At 49.2% G+C, this 20,002-nt stretch overlaps 1 protein-coding gene across 9 annotated transcripts in view; it reads right to left on the bottom strand.

Annotated features, from left to right (window-relative positions):
* Pik3cd (phosphatidylinositol-4,5-bisphosphate 3-kinase catalytic subunit delta) overlaps nucleotides 1–16,947 on the bottom strand; it is a 53,399-nt gene extending 36,452 nt beyond the window's left edge. For 2 of the 9 annotated variants that reach the window (XM_006538643.2, XM_030253312.1), the window contains exon 1: nucleotides 15,884–16,005. The gene's annotated coding sequence lies outside the window, so the exon portion shown is untranslated. Of the gene's footprint in view, nucleotides 1–11,429; nucleotides 11,605–12,935; nucleotides 13,090–15,883; nucleotides 16,011–16,844 lie in introns of those variants that run through there. The other 7 variants (NM_001164050.1, NM_001164049.1, NM_008840.3 and 4 more) reach the window with 6 other exon arrangements.
* Between the last annotated feature and the right edge of the window lie 3,055 nt (nucleotides 16,948–20,002).

The raw sequence follows: 20,002 nt of genomic DNA on the forward strand, positions 1-20,002 counted from the left end.
TTTTTGTTTGTTTGTTTTCAACACAGGGTCTTACTGCCTAGCCCAGGTTAGCCTGGAACTTGTGTTTAGAAACTGCTGTTTAAAAAAAAAAGCCAGGCGGTGGTGGTCCACGCCTTTAATCCCAGCACTTGGGAGGCAGAGGCAGGCGGATTTCTGAGTTCGAGGCCAGCCTGGTCTACAAAGTGAGTTCCAGGACAGCCAGGGCTACACAGAGAAACCCTGTCTCGAAAAACCAAAAAAAAAAAAAAAAGTGTTGTCTAAAGGAAAGCCCGGCATCTAGGCCTCGTTTTTTTTTTGTGTCCCTGTGCATTCTTTTCTTTGGCTGAAGACAGAGCTAAAAGTCCTAAAGCTGCAGTCACCTTGGATTCCAGGAGAAGCAAAACCTCAGACAGGTCTCCTCGTTTCCGTCCTGCACCCTCTAGATGAGGGCAATTACCCATGAGAGTGAGGCTGTGCCCTAGAGGGCTATCCTCTGAGAGCCGACTGTCCCCTTGGGCAATAAAGACCTCATCGGACCACCTTGCAAGACAGGAGCTGACACAATGGCCCTGAAGTCCACACCTGGCCAGGACTTCTTACTGTGTGCACCCTTCCCATTTAAACAGAAAGTGTGCATCAGTGCCTTCAAGATGAATGGACATGGGGTCCTGGAAGCCTCTGTCTGTTTCTTTCCCTGGTGTAGCCACCCTGAACTCCTCAATTGTTGTGATGGGGGATGGGTGGCTTCACCTAGCTTGTTGAGACAGTCACAGCTCAAGGTTTGTAAAAAACAAACCAAACAACTGATTATACTTAAAGTCTTTCCAGTGACTAGCCCCAGTCCTAAGTCACTTTAGGGAAGCAGCTAGCAGTCAACTAAGGAGATGCAAAAAGAAATGTACTAATTTGCAGATTCCAAAGATTTTTAGAAGTTGTGTGACAAGACAGAAGGAAGGGGGGGGGGACCACTTCATAATATCCCAGCAACTCAGGGCTGCAGTAGGAGCTACCAACCTCCTTACCCACTAGGAAGGCTCATTCCAAACATTATTATGGATAACGAAAATGAAATGTCCAACCTGGCTCTTCAGCTCAGTTTAAAGGAAAATAAAATCCACAGACATCTAGAGAGGGGTGTGGCCCCTGGAATCCTAGTAGAGAAGATGCCCTTGTGGAAAGAGGCTAGAGGCTGCCTCAGCTCCCCGGCGGTACAGAGGGATCAGTCACCCAGGTTTAAAGACAGAAGGGGGGACACAGAGTGGCTGGATGGTCCTCAGCTGGCACAGAGGTAGCAGGGTAGCCACTTCTAGAACAATCCTGGTGTTTCCTGGACCATCTCCTGGGCTATTTCCCATGTGAGAGAGTCACGTTTCTCTGTAGTACCTACCTGGGGAATCAAGCCTATATCTATCTTTATTTTGTACTTTTTTTTTCTTATTTGTATGCTCCAAGTTTTTATTAGTAACTTGAATCAAAAATCTATGTAAAAATATATACCGCCAGGCATGGTGGCGCACCCAAGTCCATAATGCTTAGAAGATGTGACCACTCCAACCTCTATCCATATCCTTGCAGTATTTAGTATCTTTTAAAACTTCTAATTTTCCGCTTTTAATCCCAGCACTTGGGAGGCAGAGGCAGGCGGATTTCTGAGTTCGAGGCCAGCCTGGTCTACAAAGTGAGTTCCAGGACAGCCAGGGCTACACAGAGAAACCCTGTCTTGAAAAACCAAAACAAAAAACTTCTAATTCTCAAGCCAGGCTTGGTGGCATGAGTTTGGGGCCCAAACTGACCTACATGGAAAGGTCCCGGCTGGCTGAGGCTACACAGTGAGAACTTGTCTCAATCCCACCGCCCACAATCCCCAAATTCCTCCGCCCACAATCCACAAATCCCACAAATTCCCAAACTCTCTACTTCTTCCCCCTCTCTTCGGTAGTGAGCATAGGTCCCATTACCAAGGGCTTCAGTTCCTTGACCCGAGGCTGGCTATCCACACTCAGTCACTTCTTCCTCCATCTGTCTTACACGGTCCCTTCCTCGTAGTCTCCTGAGACCCTCTGTATACAACTTTACACTCTCTGGACCAAAGGAAGAAAAGTCTTGGGGACACAGGGCTCTCTGCATCTGTCATCTATCATTTACCATCAATGCCTGACTCTCCCTGGCAAGCATTCCATGTCTCCTTCCTTCCCCTAAGCAGGTCTCTAAGCCATTTAGGACCCCAGAACCTATAAGATCAGGTCAGTTTCTGTGTGCCTCTGTTTCCCACTGATTACGCTGGGGCTGTAGGGCCACAGTGGCCAACCTCATCACCAGGGCCTGATCAAAGTCACTCACAACCACCTGTAATTCCAGCTTAGGGGATACAATGAATGCCCTCAGGGCTCCTCCAGCACCCAGCACATGTATGGTGCAGACAAACCCATGTGGAAACACACACAATACACATAAAAGAAATAAATCTTAAAATAAATAAGTAAGCTGGGTTTCTTGGACTAAGGAGATGGATCAGCAAGTAAAGAGTTTGCCTCACAAGTTCAAAGACCAGAGTTTGGGTTCTAGAGGCCATGTAAATGGCGGGCCAGCATCACAGGCTACCTTGTAATTTCAGTGGCCAAAAGGCAAATGCAGGAGATTCCCCCACAGCAAGCAGACTGCCCAGCAGACGAGCTCTGGGTTCCATTGAGAGAGCCTGTTACAATGTGACTAAGTGAAAAGCATTTGAGAATACTCCCGAAAGAAACCCCAGGTTGCCACAGAGGCTCTCACATATTTGCACATGCATACAGCCCCACCCTAATCCGTGAGAACTCGTGTATATACATGTGCACACATCCCACACGCATACACACGAGAGAAAAAAAAACTATATATATATATATATATATATATATATATATATTTTGTCAAAATTCTGCCTCCCATTCATAATCCTCATGTTCTCAAACTAAGATTAGAGTCACTTGCTGGGAGCAGAGGAAGCCACAGAAGAACGCATAAACATCTCTCTGGAGTAGCAATTTGCCTCAAAGTAGAGAGAAATATTCTCTATAGTAAAATAAACATACACGTATCATGGAAGAGAATGTAAAATTAATGTCAGTTTTAAAATAGGGCTGGAAGCTTCAAAGCAAGGTCACGGTGAGGGTGGAATTCGGTCAGGGACTGGGGTTACACAGAACATCTCCTCTGGCCGGAGGAGCGGCTGGGAAAGTCAGAGAAGACTGGTCCATCGGGATCAAGGTTCCTGCCGGCTGCTCCGCCATTACCCCAGCTTCTTCCCACAGCCTCGTTCGTGCTCGGGGGGTCCCAGGTGGCCGTTTCTGAAACAGTCCGTCCATGCTTTACAGCTACAGAGGCAGACAACGTCTCAGGCACTCAATCGAGTTGCAAAAGGCTGATAATAGAACGCCACTCCTTCCCACAGCGTGGGCCGCTAAGATTCAGAGTTCACAATAGCGGAAAATTTCGAGCTTTTCATGGGTCCGGAAGCTGCACAAGGTTCACTTAGGTCTGATCCTCAGGACAGACCAGTGGAGCCCTGTGAGTCCCAGCTTTTCAGATGAAACCTTGTTTTCACACTCATCAAGATCACATAAGGTGTTAACTATCTAAGTGTAGGAACCACCTGCTTCTTGCCAACTAGCCTAGGTTAGCATTGAACTTGCGATCCTCTTGCCTCGGCCACTAGAGTGTCAGGACTACAGGTGTTTGCTGCTATACCCAGCCCACCAGTCCAATTTTTTTTTTTTAAGATTATAGTTATCTATGTGTGTGTGTGTGTGTGTGTGTGTACAGACATGAGAATGCCACCGACCCAGAGGAAGTCAGAGGAAAACTTATGGGAAAACATCCTCTCTTCCCATCATGCATTTCTAGGGAACAAATCAGGTCATAAGACTTGGCAGAGGGCTGGAGAGATGGCTCAGTGGTTAAGAGCACCGACTGCTCTTCCAAAGGTCCTGAGTTCAAATCCCAGCAACCACATGGTGGCTCACAACCATCTGTAATGAGATCTGACGCCCTCTTCTGGTGTGTCTGAAGACAGCTACAGTGTACTTAGATTTAATAATAAATAAATCTTTAAAAACAAAAAAGACTTGGCAGCAAGCACCCCTAACCCACTGAGCAATTCCACCAGCTCTAATATTCTCTCTCTCTCTCTCTCTCTCTCTCTCTCTCTCAGACATGCTTAGCAAATGCTCTGTCCCACTGAGCTAAATTGCTAGCCTTCATGTGTTTAATTCCGAGGTCCTTGCTCTAAACACTACTGGCGAGAAGCTGTTTCCATCCACTTCCGCCAAGCACAGCCCACCAAGCCCACCAGACACCTGAAACCTTGAGTATCTTAGGCCATGACCACTCTTTACTTGGCTGAAGAAGACAAATCACACTTCACTGGTTTCCAAATGACAGATGAGTTGTCTCATTCAAATATCAGTCATGGCACACAACAGGGGGTAAAGCTCCCGAGGGTGATTCACCCCTGAATCAGGAGCCCTCAGAAGCAGAGGCACACACTGTCCTTTTATCGACTCTGAAAGTCGATTATTTTGTTTATTTGTTTGGAATGCTTTTACATGGAGAAGTAAGTGGGGGAAGTAGGGGAATTTGGTGGGTTTCCCCGTGAAGAAATTTCTCATGAAGCAGATTATCTGAGAACAAGATCCTGGCTTTATGCACTTCCTTTAATTGCAACAGGTCAGCCTCAAAGAGGAACACCTGCGCATACATCGTGTGGTACGCCCTGCCCACTTGAGGCTGCCCTGGCCCACTTGAGATGAAATCAGGGGCCATAAGAAGGCTTCAGTTGGCTGGAGAGATGGCTCAGTAGTTAGGAGTACATATTGCTTTTGCAGAGGACCAGAGTTCAGTCCACAGAAACTGTGTCGGGCAGCTCCCAGTTGTCTTGGAGCTCCACCTCTGATGCCTCTGGCCTTTCAGGACACATACCCACTCATCCACCCACCCACACAACCACAGTTAAAAAGTAAGATCTTTTGAACATAAAATAAAGGGCTTTAGGAGAGCTAGGGGTGTGGCTCGGTAGTAGACAGCTTGCCTAGAATGTGCAAAAAGCCCTGAGGTCTGTCCCTAGCAATGAAAACAGAAGACAAAACAAAACAAACAAACAAAAAAGTGTGGGGGTGGTGGGTCCTTCAGTAAACAGCACTGTGGGCAAAAAGCCAGGTGCCCACGACCCAGGTTCTGGTTTCTGAAGTCCCTGGGTCATTCCTAGGGCTGCTTTAGTTTATCTGTTCTGTTTTTATCTTGAGACAGGGTTTCCTGTAACCTAAGACAGCTTCAAACTGGCTATGTAGCCAAGGGTGACCTTGAAATTCTGATCCTCCTGTGTGTCCATGCCCCAAGTTCTGGCATTACAGGAGTGCGCCACCGTGCCAGGCTTATGCAGTGGTGGGAAGAAGAAACGCAGGGCTTCTGGCGTGCTAGGCAGACACCCCACCTACTAACATCCCGGCCCTGACCTGGGTTTCTCAAACCGCACAATGAGGTGTGTGCGTGCCAAGAGTAGAACAGTTCCCGAGATGAATTCTGCTCCTGACAAGAGCCAGTCATATCCCTTATCTGTACTTTCCACACCTCAGAGGCTGCAAGACCACAGGGGGACCCAGGCTCCAGCAGAAGCCTTCATCTACTCTAAAAGGCACACATTGCCCCACCACAGGCATGTTTCCATGGCCCAGAACCACCACCACCACCACCCAAGTCCAGCCAGGCAGCCAAGGACGAACCAAGGGGATAGTCCATTTGGACAGAAAGGCTTTGCCGGCCTGTCTTCTAAGATCATGGACCTCCTTGGCAGCTGATGTCTCTGTGGAAGTCAGTCAGTCTCCCTTTGGCTTAAGGGTCTACCATTTCTCCTTGTTCGAGCAAGAGGAATCTTGGGAGCAAACCGGCGACTTGAAGCAAATGATAATTAGGAACAGCTGACAGACACTGTGTGCTAGGCGATTGATTCTAACCTAATTCGCCTCACTTACTTACTCTACCTTGGAGCTGATCCCATCAGCTTTATTTTACAGAGGAAACAGAACACCCGAGGAGTCGAGCAAGCTTCCAGAGGCCACCCAGCCAGGAACAGAGAGGACAAGGCTGGAATGTGAACTCAACCCACTCCAGAAGGCAAGCTCCTTAAACTAGTCAGCAATACAGAAATTCACCGTAAATGACTACCTGTAAGAGGGTTAGCGAGACAAGTCTCTCCTTGATATTCAGGGATAGAGAGGGTCTTGGAGCTGTTGTATATCTACTTAGCTTCTAGAGACAGAAACACGTTGTCTCTGATGTAATCATTTCAGAGTATGAGAAAGGCCATGTGCCTGAAAATGTTAGCTGCAGATTTGAGGATAGGGACTTTGGGGTGGGTGGACGGGTCTGGAAGCGGCATGAGCCCCTCTCCCTGAAGGTCTTGTCAGAGCCTCCAGCATCCCTGCTTTAGAGACACAAACCACACAAAGGATCACTAGGGTAGGAAGTAACCTGGAACACCATTAGGCTACTAAATGCAAAAAATCAATTACAGGGGATTAGGAAGGTGGCTCTCAGTGGGTACAAGTGCTCACTGTGCAAATAGGAGCACCTGAGCTCGAATTCCCAGCTGCCACGTCAAAGCCGGCCACGGGTAAGAGTGCTTGCAAGTCTGCTGTTCGTGGGGAGAGATGTGAATTTCATGAGCTCAATGGCCAGGGAGTCTAATAGAAAGGCCCAGTCTCAAGTTCATCTAGAGACCCTGCCTGTCCCTCTGTAGACCAGGCTAGCCTCGAACTCAGAGATCCGCCTGCCTCTGTCTCCCTAGTGCTGGGATTAAAGGTGTGCGCCAACACTGCCTGGCTGAGATACTATTTTAAGGGAATAAAGGAGAAAGAATGATAGACAGCTGTGTTGTCTTCTGGCCTCCACAAGTGTCCACCTAAATACACATGCAGACACACACACACAGAGCCAAACACTAAACCACATGCCTAGTTGGGCATGGTGAGTGAAGCCTGTCATCAAGGAGATCAGGAATTCAAGGCCACCCTTGGCTATGTAGTCAGTTCGAAGCCAACCTGAGCTCCCAGAGACCCTGTCTAAAAGACGAGGCCCTATTACTCGATATTATTGAATTACATGAGGTAGCTGGAGTTGTCAAGGTCTTAAAGACAAGAGAGCAGTTATCAGGGGCTAAAGTGGGTAGGGAAGGGGGAGTTCACGTTTGGGGTAGAAAGGTCTCTCCTGGCTCCATTTCAGATACCATCTGTCTTGCTATGTCTGGTTCCTTTACCCATTCATGAAATTCTAAAAACTGATATTGCCTCTGAGGCTCAGGTTAGGCAGTTAGCCCAAGGTTACTCAGCAAGAAAAGACTGGAAAGATGGCTCAGTGGTTAAGGGCACATACCACTCTTGGAGGGAACTGGTCAGGTCTGAGCACCCACACAGGGCAGCTCACATCACCTTAACACTAGCTCTACAGGGGATACCGTGCCAGCACTACCCATCCACACATACACATACAAATAACTTAAAAACAAGAAGAACTTTTTTGTTGTTGTTTTGGGTGTTTGTTTGTTTGTTTGTTTGTTTTCGAGACAGGGTTTCTCTGTGTAGCCCTGGCTGTCCTGGAACTCACTCTGTTAAACCAGGCTGACCTTGAACTCAGAGATCTACCTGTCTCTGTCAGGTGCTGGGATTAAAGGTGTGTGCCACCACTGCCGGGTCCAGCAAAATTATTCTTAAAGAGCAGATGAAGCTGAAACCTAGTTCTGTGCTGGAGGCTGCCACTCTCAGCAAGGTAGCTTGGCTCCCAGGAAAAGCCTGGGCTCCACACTATGGAGTAATCCTATCCTGCCCTATCCTGCCCTGCCCTGCCCTGCCCTGCCCTGCCCTGCCCTGCATGGGGACTGCTGCATCCTCACCCTGGTGGGGCTGTCATCCCCTCCCAAAGTGTCAACGACAGGGTATGCTTTCCCTCCCCTGTTATGAACACACTGCTCCAGCCTCCACAACAAGAAAAGCAATGTCCCATGTAGAGCGGAGAGAGCCTCTGATGTCATCATGGTCCCTCTTGCTTCCTGCAGGCTTCAGTAACAGGGGCTCCTCAATTCCCTTCAAACACCACAAGCCACATCTCATGAAATCTCTATCAGGCAAATTACAGTCCCCAAGGAGGACATGGGGGGACTCAGCGGCAAAGAGAGGGGCTACTGTCACCTCCTCTGGCCATAGAGAAGGCACCAAGCCAGCAGGTGCTGAGACTGAGAGGGGTACAGGAAAGAGAAGGACGGAAGGGAACACTAGAAAGCTGATGCCGGTCACAAAGCCAGGGAAAGGGAAGCAGGAGGGATACTTGGGACAGTAGCTCAGCAGAGATCACTGGGAACAGAAATACCAGCCTAAGGTCACCCTGGAGAAGAGACAGGGCAGGGCAGGAGTAGGAAGAGGACACCAGCTTCTTCCTCGGAAAAGTTATACAGAATACTCCCTTTGCTCTGGTGAGCTGGCCGGTGGCTCTCAAGGGTGCCTTTGCCCTCGAATCTCGCCATTGATTGAAAAAAAAAAAGTTTGTGTTTGGAAGTACAAGTGTGTGTGTGTGTGTGTGTGTGTGTGTGTGTGTGTGTCTGTGTGTGTGTGTGTGTGTCTGTGTGTCTGTGTGTGTGTGTGTGTGTGTGTCTGTGTGTGTGTGTGTGTGTGCGTCTGTGTGTGTGTGTGTGTGTCTGTGTGTGTGTGTGTCTGTGTCTGTGTGTGTGTGTGTGTGTGTGTGTGTGTGTCTGTGTGTGTGTGTGCTGGACAAAGACCCCGGTACTACTAATCCTCAGCGACACTGTCCACCTTATTTTAAGACAGGGCATTATTTATTTATTTATTTTTGGTTTTTCCAAACAAGGTTTCTCTGTATAGCCTCGGATACCCTGGAACTCACTTTGCAGACCAGGCTGGCCTTGAACTCACATAGATCCACCTGCCTCTGCCTCCAGGATACTGGGATTAAAAGTGGGCACCACCACCACCACCTGGCAGACAGGGTATTATTATTTAATATTTTAAAAATTTTTGGCTGGGTAGAAATGATGTACAACTTTCATTCTAGCACTTGGGAGGCAGAGGCAGGTGGATCTCGAAGTTGGAGGCCAGCCTGGTCTACAGAGTGAGTTCCAGGGCTACACAGAGAAACCCTGTCTCGAAAAACGAAAAACAAACAACAACCAACAAAAAAAGAAATGAAAAACCAGAAGATTTTGTTTTAAATTGATATGGATGTGTCTGAGAGAATATGCCATGAGTTCTGGGCCTGTAGAAGCCAGAAGGGGCGTTGGCTCCTCTGGAGGGGGTAGTTACAGGATTCTATGAGCTGCCCAGGTGGGTGCTGGAAACTAAACTCTGGTTCTCTGGAAAAGCAATAGGTGCTATGCTTCACTGACCCATCTCTCCAGCCCTATTTATTATTATTGTTTATTATTATTATTACATATGTGCATGGTGTGGGGCGTGCCGCAACACAGACATGGAGGTCAGAATACAACTTTGTGGAGACAGTTTTCTCCTTCTCCATTTATCTGGGTTCTGGGTCATCACGCTTGCATCTTTGAGCAGCAAGCCCCTTCTCCTGCCGAGCCTTCATGCCAGACCAAGACAGGGTTTCTCCTTGGCCTAGAGCTCACCAGCTAGGTATTTATCTATCACCAGTCTTTGTATTTATTCCCACTGTTGGGACTGTTACACACCTAGGGTGATTTTCATTGTTGTTTCTAAACACGGGCTCTTTGGCTAGTACTCAGGTAAAGTGTGTTCCACCAAACCATCTCCCCAGCTCTTGAGAGAGGATTTTTGCATATATAAGTTAATGAATGACTTTATGACTATTGACTTTAATTAAAGGACTTTAACTAATGAAATTCAAAATGACTTCCTGCTGCAAGGGTTCTTACAAGAGACACAACAAACCACACATACGGGAGGAGATAGCCATATGAGGACAGAGGCCTATGAGCCGGGGCCTCTTGGAACCATTGGCAGCTCAGAGAGGCAAGATCTACCCTACTAAGGTCCTGGAGGAGACACGGACCTGCTGGGACTCTGACTTCAAACTTCTGGTTCCTGAACAGAAATCTGTTTGTTTGTTTGTTTTTGAGACAGGGTTTCTCTGTATAGCCCTGGTGGTCCTGGGACTCACTTTGTAGACCAGGCTGGCCTTGAACTCTCAATGATCAGCCTGCCTCACCCTCCCAAGTACAAGGAGGCCCGCACCACCACCGCTGGCTGTGTGCAATTTAACTAACAGGTCAATAGATGATTGTGAGCGAACGTTCCTGTTATTAATATGGATACTGAGGCTAGAACGCACAAAAGGCACATAGGGACACAGCAGCCAGGAGAACCAAAATCTGTTGTTTTTAAGGATTCAAACGGTTGATCCTTTGGTACAGCTGCCACAGGAACCAACACAGCATCCCAATAGGACCTGAACCCCAAGCAAGGTGCTCCCCTTCTGGGTCTCTCCTCCGTTCCCCACTCCCAGTACTCCCTACCCTCCTCCTCCTCCAGTTCTCTGAAAATGGAATTAATTTTCCCCTCTGGAGTGGAGCTCCTGGTTGTGTGCCACATACAGAGCACAGCCAGCACCTTCCCAAGCACCCTTCTCCAGCAGCAGCCTGACCCTCACCCATCCTCAAAGCCTTGAGGGTTCGCATGCATATTCAACCGGAAGGGGAACTTTCTTAGGCCCCAGGGACGGCCCTGGCCCTGGGGGGAGAGCAGAGTGAGCTGTATTCTGGCGCACCCCACAGAAAGTCACACGCGGTGTTTGGGTGCAAAGAGAGCTCAGGGAGGTTCCCGGTTGATGTTTTTTTTCCACCTTGAAAATGGCAGCGTTTCTGTTATGATGGCTGGGGAATTCCACCAGCCACTTCAATGACCATTCAGTCTGATCATTGAACAGCAGGACTGAGCAGCAGGACTGAGCAGAGATCTGCAGTGAGCGCCGGATTCCAGATAAAGCTGGTGTTTTTCTCACTGCCAAAACAAGCCAGGCTCCTGCTCTCCTCCAGGCTAGTCATTCATTACTGTAACACGTGCCCTGTCCAGGCCTCTCCTTGCCCATCCTCCAGGGGCACTCGCCTTCCGGATCAGACCTCATGGGAAGCACTGGTTCCCTGGGGAGTCACGGAAGCTTTCTTATGGTCCCATCTAAATGAGACATTTGCTGGGGCGCTGCACCCACAGAGGTGAACTGAGGAACTGCTCCAAACAACAGTAATTTTGAAAAGAGCAGCCAAAGGGAGAATTGCTTCATACATTGTACATTCACTTCCCTCTCCTACTGTGCAGTTGAAGAAAAACACAGAAAAGCAGGACGCAAACCCCCTGCAACCAGAACCACTCAGGATCCTCTATTCGTGGACCCCAGTCCCTCCCGCGCCCATCCCCAGAAGCCTGTAGTCTCCCTACCTGCCTTGTTCTTAGCATAGCCTCTAGTTCTGGTGGGACCTTAGTGAGCGTCAGTTCCGATGCAGCTGAGCAGAGAAGGGATGGAACCCGCAGATTTTTGTGTCAATGGGGCAAGTTTGTAGGAGAAAGTCCCTATGGTAGGATTCTACAGCCAAGAACCAGCACTGCTGGGAACCTGTGGTGTCAGGGATGAGAACGGAGATTACGGAGATTACGTCCTTACTTTGCAAGTCCCTTTGGAGGGAGAGAGCCACTCCTGACTGGGGAATCTCAACCTCAATCTCTCTCTCAACTCTCTCTCTCTCCCCTCCCCCCAACTCATCCCATATACACCTATACACCGAAGACTGTGTCCCAAGTCTTAGAGGGCACTGGGGGGGGAGGGGGGGAGGGCTTCTTTAAGTCCTGATGCTTCAAGTTCCACTGACTGGTGAGGCTGCAAGCTGGCAGGTCCCTGCTCCTGGCAGAGCCTGAACCCAATGGGCTGCTCAGAGGACCCCACATTCCATCTGCAAACTGGAGGGATTTTTAAGGGAGCTAGATAAGGCCCTGGGATGTGGACGCTTCACACCCTGACATTGCAAAGCCTATCCCCAGCCTCTACTCCCACCCCAGAGTACCCATGACCTCCTCTGCCATTAGTCCCCATCCTGGGTTCTGGATTCTCTACCTGTCCGCCAGGAAAGTGGACGGCCACCTTGGAAATGCCCCTATCCCGGGGCCTACATAAGGTCATGTTGGTCTCCCTATCTCTTAAAGATGAAGTGCAGAGGAGGAAGTATAAATAAGAACAGGAAACTAAACTTAAAAAAAAAAAAAAAAAAAAAAAAAAAAAGAAGCCCCATTCAGGCTGATTTACCGGCAAGAGTATTTTTTTTTTTAAAAAGTCCGGAAATGCAAAGCTGGAGGCGGTTTTGCCGCCGTAACCCAGGCTCAGCCACAGATCTGTAGTGATCTAGCCCTCGCCTGGGTCCAAAACTCTGCGGCAAGCTGCACAGGCAGTGGGGAGAGAGGAGAGAGAGAGAGAAGGAGGGCCCAGAAACGTCAGTGTCTGCTCCTAGCCAGTCCTGACCCTTCCTGAAGAGGCTGAGAGGACCGCAGGCCAGGGTGCAGAGGATCTTGACGCTCCCCTGTCCCCACGCCTGGACTGCCAAACCCGGTGATCCTGCTCCGGCTCAGCCTCACCGCACTACGCCTAGAACATAATACGGACCTCACTGCCCGCTGGAGAGCCCCTGTCCGGAGATCGGGGCGCACAGAGACAGGTGTAAGAGAGATGCTGGTACAGAGGACATCTTAAACCCCAGGGTAGCTCAGGCCTGGGTCCCCGCAGACTGGCTTGGAGGGATCCACTGTCCCCTTGCCAGACGCCAGGAGGCGCCCAAAGTCAAGGCGCACTGGCTGTGCCTGCTGGGAGCGTGTGGGAGAACGGCCCCGAACCTCCTCGCCACCTTCCGATCCAGTCTTCTCCACACTTCTGCGATAAATCCTGTGGAGAGCACTTACCGGTCCAGCAGCTGGGTCGGCGGAGCTGGCAGCCCCAAGGCTAGGCGCGAGTGAGCCAGAGGCGGGGCGCGCAGCGGGACAGCCCGCCTACTGACAGTCCGCACACTCCACTTCCCACTTTGTTTCCTTTCTACAGATAACAGGAAAAACAACTGATCCTCTACGCCTCTCCAGCCCCGCCCCAAGCCCAGCGGGCCCTGCGAGGGTAGCACCAGCAGGTGCCTTCGAACCCCAGCTCTGTTCAAAAACAAAGTCTTCCCTTGATGCAAAGGCACACTGCCAAATAAAGGTCTGGAGAGCCCTGAGCATCGCCACAGTCACTCAGAAAACAACAACAAAGCAAAACCAAAACCTAGACAAGCTAAGAGTACTACAGGGTGAGTGGCTACTGTCTTAGGAGCTCTAGAGGCCAGTGTAGAAGATTTACAGAGACAGCCTACAAGTCTCAAAGGTCCTTTAAAAACATTAGCCAGGCATGGTTGCTCTAGCTTTGAATCTCAGCACTTGGGCAGAGGCTCGTAGGTCTCTGAGTTCAAAGCCAGCCTGGTCTACAGAGTGAGTTCTAGGACAGCCAGGGCTACACAGAGAAACCCTGTCTCAAAAAAAAACAAAAACCAAACAAACAAACAAGAATATCTAGTGGTTGGCTGGGTGTACTGGGACAATCTTTAATCCCAGCACTAGGGAGACAAAGAGCCAAGCAGATCTCTGTGTGTTTGAGGCATCCTGTTCTACAGAGTGACTTCTAGACCAGCCAGGGCTACATAGTGAGCCTGTCTCCAATAATCAAACAAATGGAGTGGACAACTAGACTTCCCTGCAATCACCAGAGCTTCCTACCTTTCTCAATCACCTGGGGAGGGTGAGGCTAGCTCAACTCACAAGATCTTTTTCAGCCCAGGCCGGGAACTAAAGCACTTTAAAACAAAAAAACTTACTATGTATTCCTTGAACTCATTATGTAGACCAGGCTGGCCTCGAACTCAGAGATCCACCTGTGTCTAGCTTTCAAATGATATGTTTAAAGGCCAGAGCCGCCATGCCCAGAGAAAGTTCTTGCTATTATACTTATTTTGCCTTCAACATGCTTAAGAATCAGCTCCACCACGAAGCAAGCCCACTCCCATGATGTAGCTATGATCGCTCCTATGAACAAATAGGACCGCCAGCCTGAGTCTCAGAGGGTATTTGGGAATGGGCTTTTTCTAGAGCTTTCTAGAAAGGTCCACAAGACACAGTGTGATATGGTCGGAGGCTGGCAGGTCCTTGCTCCCAGCCTCTCTTGAGACTGAAGGGTCAGGACCAGGACCATCAGAAACTACTCCATTTCTGTCTAGGAAGGAAAGAGGATTTGATGCAAGTTATTGTATGGGCCCAGCTGTCTCAGATGGAGGCTGCAGTCTCTGGACATAACTGGAGACTCCAAAGGAGTTGAGTGGAGGGACAGGTCCCATTCAGGGGACTGTCTGGTCTATTCCAAGATGTCCTTCTCACTAGGACATCCAGGCTCACAGCCTGACTTTCACCCTATGGGATCTGATGATGTCAGAGATTTCTACCCCAGTCAAGGAGAACCTGGCAAAGCCACGGGAAAAGAACACCGCAGGGAATGTGCTAGCCAAGACCACAGACTGTGCCAGCACCAGTCCCGGGACTGCTTTTGGCTAGGCTGCAGTTTAAACAATGCTCCTGACAGAACTCTTCATCAGACAGTCAGATGAGGAATACATTTGCTCCTTCCAACATGCCTTGCTGGGAGCTGGGGATGTGGCTCCGCTGGTAGAGGGCTTGCAGGGCATGCACAAAGTCCTGGGTTCTATCCCAGCACTGTAAACTGAACACTGTGGCAGGTGCCTATCGTCCTAGCACTCAGGAGGCGGAGACAGGAGGATCAGAAGTACAAAGCCATCCTCAGCTGTAGAGCAAGTCCAAGTTCAAGGCTAGCGTGGGCTTCATGACAACCTGTGTCTTAGGGTTACCGCTGATGTAATGAAACACCACGACCAAAGGCTTTTAATATGGCTTACACTTCCACATCACTGTTCATCACCGAGGGAAGCCTGGACAGACACTTAAAACAGGACAGGAATCTGGAGGCAGACAACTGATGCCAACGCCTTGGAGGGGCGCTGCTAACTGGCTTGTATGACCTATTTAATCCCCAGCCTTCAGTTGCTATTGAGGCTGCGCTTCACCAATGGCCTCTCTTGGCCTCTCACAGTGCCAAGCCTCAGCTGCTCTCCCCGGCCCCTCCATGCCTTCAAAACCCGTACCACCCGGGTGACTCTCCCACGACCATGTTTGGCTGCCAGTACAAGGTATAACCTTGGTTGACTCTGAACCACAGCTTCTCTATGCTCTCAGGAAACGGTTCCCAGAAGATTTCATCTCAAGGATGCTGGCCTCTTCTTAATCATGCTCACTTCTTAGCTCCAGCTGACCAGCATCTTTTGTCCCAGGAACACAAAGGTTTCACTTCAGTGCTGCCAGTTTCTCCTTAACCACAGCTGACCCTTCAGCCCCAGTTAGGCAGGAGAGCTGAATCTTCATTGAAAACACCAAACAGCCCCGATAGAGCCTTTAAACTTTCCTCTGAAATTCCACAAGCCAGGCCTCCATCGGCGGCAGTGCTCTCAACATTCTCAACTTCCATGGTTCCACAGGGCTCTCAGTGAAGACCTTCCACAGTCCTCCCCAAAGCACGGTCAGGTCTGTCAAGGCAACACCCCACTATCCTGGTACCAACTAATCTTAGTCAGGGTTACTACTGCTATGATGAAATATCAGGGCCAAAGTGACTTAAAGAGGAAAGGGTTGCAGAGGCAGGTGGATTTCTGAGTTCGAGGCCAGCCTGGTCTACAGAGTGAGTTCCAGGACAGCCACAGAGAAACCCTGTCTGGAAAAACCAAAAGAAAAAAACAAAAGAGGAAAGGATTGGTTTGGCTTACACTTCTACATCACTGTTCGTCTTCTTAGGAAGTCAGGACAGACACTCACACAGGGCAGGAGTTGATGCAGAGACCTCGGAGGAATGCTGCTGACTGGCTGGCTGGGCCTGCTTTCTTACCGCTCAAGATAGGCCACACCCACAAGGGGCGGGGCACTCCCACACCAATCACTAATTGAGACAATGCTCCGCAGGCTTGCCTAGAATCAGATTTTATAAAGGCATTTTCTCTATTGAGGCTCCCTCTTCTCTGATGGCACTAGCTTGTGTCAAGTTGACATAAAACTAACCAGAACACCTTGTTTCAAAAAAACCAAAAACAAAAAACAAAAAAACCCAAAAAGCCACAAACAAACAAAAAGCTGGCTAGGAACTGGAGTGGATGAACGTGTTTGTTACCAACCCTGGAGATCTGAGTCCAACCCCCCAAACTCTCATGGTGGAGAGAACCGACTCCCCAAAGCTGTCCTCTGAACTTCACGTTTGTATCACCATCACCATCATCATCACCGTCATCTCTCACACTCGTGTATAAACTCACACACATGTACAAACAAACATACCAAAACCTTTTCGAATGGGTACGAAAGGGTGACTGATCTAATTTACGCCTTTACCGTACAAGATGCTGCCACGCGCCAGTCCCGCGCTTTTGCATTGTCCTCTTTGATCCCCACAGCAGCCCAGGACAATCAGCTTCATCATTAAGTCTCATCATTAAAAAGGACACTCGGTCACTTTAAGGAACCACAGTCAACAAGCAGCCAACTTTCCCCAGCTCCTCCAGCCTGCTACCTTGCTTTGCTGTCTCTGTGAGTTTCTTTGCCTAAGAAAATTCCACCTTCCTAAAATCCCAAGTACGAGCTTAACCCCAGGAACTTAGGGTCTCCCTCCTTTTCACTCGGAGTACCCACTCCCCCCCCCCAAAAAAAACAAAAAAACAAAAAAAACCTAAATCTGACATTTGAGTAGAGCCGTCCTCATTCCTCAAGTTCCCGATAGCATGGCCTCCGGCCTTCTTCCCCTCTCTGGTTTCTGATCTCTCTCTCTATTTTTAACTGTTGTCATGTGTGTGGTAGAGGAAGCTACCTCAGGTTCCCTTTGAACTGTAAATAAAACGAACTGCTCATGGCGGGTCATCTGAAGCAACCCAAAAAGGACTTGCCATAGCAAAGCCACCCTCGGAGCTCACGTGGGTCCTTCTCTCTGGAGGTGGATACCACCGGAAGCACTCTGGCCCCATTTGATGGGAGAGGAAAGAAGTCCTAGCCCGGAAGGGTGGGGGCTGCCCCGTGGAGAGCCTGCTGGCAAAGGCCTGCAACCCTTGGTTCCCAAGAGCCTTCTCCAGCAGAACTTCCCCTCTGCAGACAGCCAACTTCCGTAGCATCTCTTGGGTGCAGCAAACAGCAAGTATCTTTGTTCTGCTCAACGGCCGGCGGCTTCGCCACGACACCCACACATGCCCACAGGCAGGGTTACCTCAGGGCAGCTACTATGAGCTGAGCACAGAGGTAGCGCAAGAGTGAGAAGTCCCACATCCCATCCCGTTCTTCCAGGCAGGACAGAAACTACCCAGTGTCCCTACCCTGTGAGCAAGGAAAGCATGGGCAAGCATAGCTGCATTTTGGTCCAGAACAAGAACCTCCTGTAGAGCCAACTGCAGTTGTGGCGCTGTGCAACTTCAGGCAAGTGACTTAACCTCTCTGTGCTTTGGTCTTCCTTTCTGTTATTTGGCAATGCTAATGATACGGTTTTACTTTTAGAATACTCCATAGGATTTTTTTTTTCTTTTTTTTCTTTTTTTTTTTTTTTTTTGGTTTTTTGAGACAGGATTTCTCTGTGTAGCTCTGGCTGTCCTGGAACTCACTTTGTAGACCAGGCTGGCCTCAAACTCAGAAATTTACCTTCCTCTGCCTCCTGAGTGCTGGGATTAAAGGCGTGCGCCACCACCACCCGGCAGGATTAAATTAATATGTATAGAATACTTACACTGTAGGCTGGGGAGATGGCTCAGTGATGCACGAGGATCTGAGTTCAAATCCCAAGAACCCACATAAAAATCAGACACCGAAGCGCACATCTGTAACCTCCGTGTTCACGAGATGAGATGGGAGGTAGATACGGGAGAACTCCAAGTGCTCATGGGTCAGCTAGCCTGGGCGACACCGCAGTGAACAAGAGACTGTCTCTAAACAAGATGAAAGACACTGACAGACATCTGCAGTTGTCCTCTGACCTCCTCATGTGTGACATGGCATGTGTGTGCCCCCAACAGACACAAATATTTAAGAACACCCTTCTGTGAGGCAGAGTGAACCCCCAGGATATGATTAATTTTGAGTGATTATTATTACCTTAGCTATTCTAGAACAATCTTCGGACATTGCAGGGTTGGACAGCTCTGCTCTCCATTGGTTCTTTTTCTCCACACATCATCTGTTCGGTAGGTTTTAAGCAAAATAGCAACAAAGCCTGGTTGTCTAGGCCTACCATAGTAGCTCCTTAAGAGGCTGAGGCAGGAGGATTACAAGCTCGAGACCTGTTTGGGCTACAGAGTGAGCTCAAGGGCAGCTTGGGCAATTTAGGCAGAGTGACATTGTCTAAAAATATGAAATAAAAAAGGGTGGGGGTGAGGACAGAGCTGATGATCGACCCCTTGCCTAGCACACTCGGCCCCACCCCCACCACAGTTCTCACTATGGTAAAAACAAAATGAAAATGAAAAGATCTACACACACTCTGAAATCCCAGGCCACCCGGAGTGGCCACCATTTGCCACTCTGTGGCCATGGAAAAGTTCTTCAGCCTTAGTTTCCCCATCTACCCCTTGAAGACCAAAGCTGTGCTAGGGTTGGGCAAGCACTGGCTAACTCCTCCCTGCCCTTGGCCCTGAGGCCAGGCACCAGCAGTTAGTTTTGAAAAACCTTGTTACAGTTTCCTTCGTCCAGGAATTGGGGCACACACACGTGGGGTGGGGTGAGAGACTAATGCAGAGTTCCAGAATCAGAGCCAGGCCGCTGCACACCCCAGGGCTGACCCCGGATGTTTAATGCTGATGCCTTTGGCCACTCTGTAGCTGTGCTGGGCTGCATGCTAAGAGAAAAAAAGAAACCATGAAGACCAAAACGATAAAGTGTCTAGCTGTGTAGGCTGAGGAGTCCAGAGGGCCCTTTGGGGTCACTCTGAAGTAAGGACTTTAAAAAAACAAAATAGTAACAACAAGAAAGGTGTTACTTTTTCTTTGTTTGTTTGTTTGTTTTCCTACACAGAGACAGGGTTTCTCTGTGTAGCCCTGGCCGTCCTGGAACTCACTCTGTAGACCAGGCTGGCCTCAAACTCAGAAATTAACCTTCCTCTGCCTCCCAAGTGCTGGGATCAAAGGTGTGCGCCACCACACTTAGCTCTTTCTTTCTTTCTTTCTTTCTTTCTTTCTTTCTTTCTTTCTTTCTTTCTTTCTTTCTCTCTCTCTCTCTCTCTCTCTCTCTCTCTTTCTTTCTTAATTCTTACTTTGTAGTTCAGACTGGCTTTGAGCTCACAGAGATTTGCCTGCATCTGCCCTACAAGAGCTAAACTTAAAACGTGCCACTATGCCTGGCTTGCTCTCTCTCTCTCTCTCTCTCTCTCTCTCTCTTTCTCTCTCTCTTGTTGTTGTCGGATGCTCTGTTTAAGACAGGGTCTCGCCGGGCGTGAGAGAGACTGTGTCTGGACATAGCTAGAGCATAGGGAGAGCTCAAATCCCACCTTTACAGTGAGACACTTCCTCCAACGAGGCCACAACTCCTAAGAGTGCCCCTTCCTATGAACTATGAACAAGCATTCAAGTATTCGAGTCTGTGGGGGCCATTCCTATTTAAACCAGCACAGCTCCCAGGTGACCCAAGGGCTATATCAACTTAGGCAGGAGAGCTCAGGGATACTGAAAGTGAACAGAGCAGAGTTGGGACTGTGACATCGGCATGCCAGTGCAGAAGGAGTGTCCCCAAGAAAGAATCTGGCCATGCCCACACACAGTGCTTACACTCTCATCCCTGTACAGGGTGTGTCACCGTGTCAGATAAGGAAGCCAACAAATGAACGTCCAGTGGCAACCCAATTCGATCAGAGCCCAGATTGCTTCAGC

Source organism: Mus musculus, chromosome 4 (genome assembly GCF_000001635.26).
Source record: "Mus musculus strain C57BL/6J chromosome 4, GRCm38.p6 C57BL/6J".
Taxonomy (NCBI): domain Eukaryota; kingdom Metazoa; phylum Chordata; class Mammalia; order Rodentia; family Muridae; genus Mus; species Mus musculus.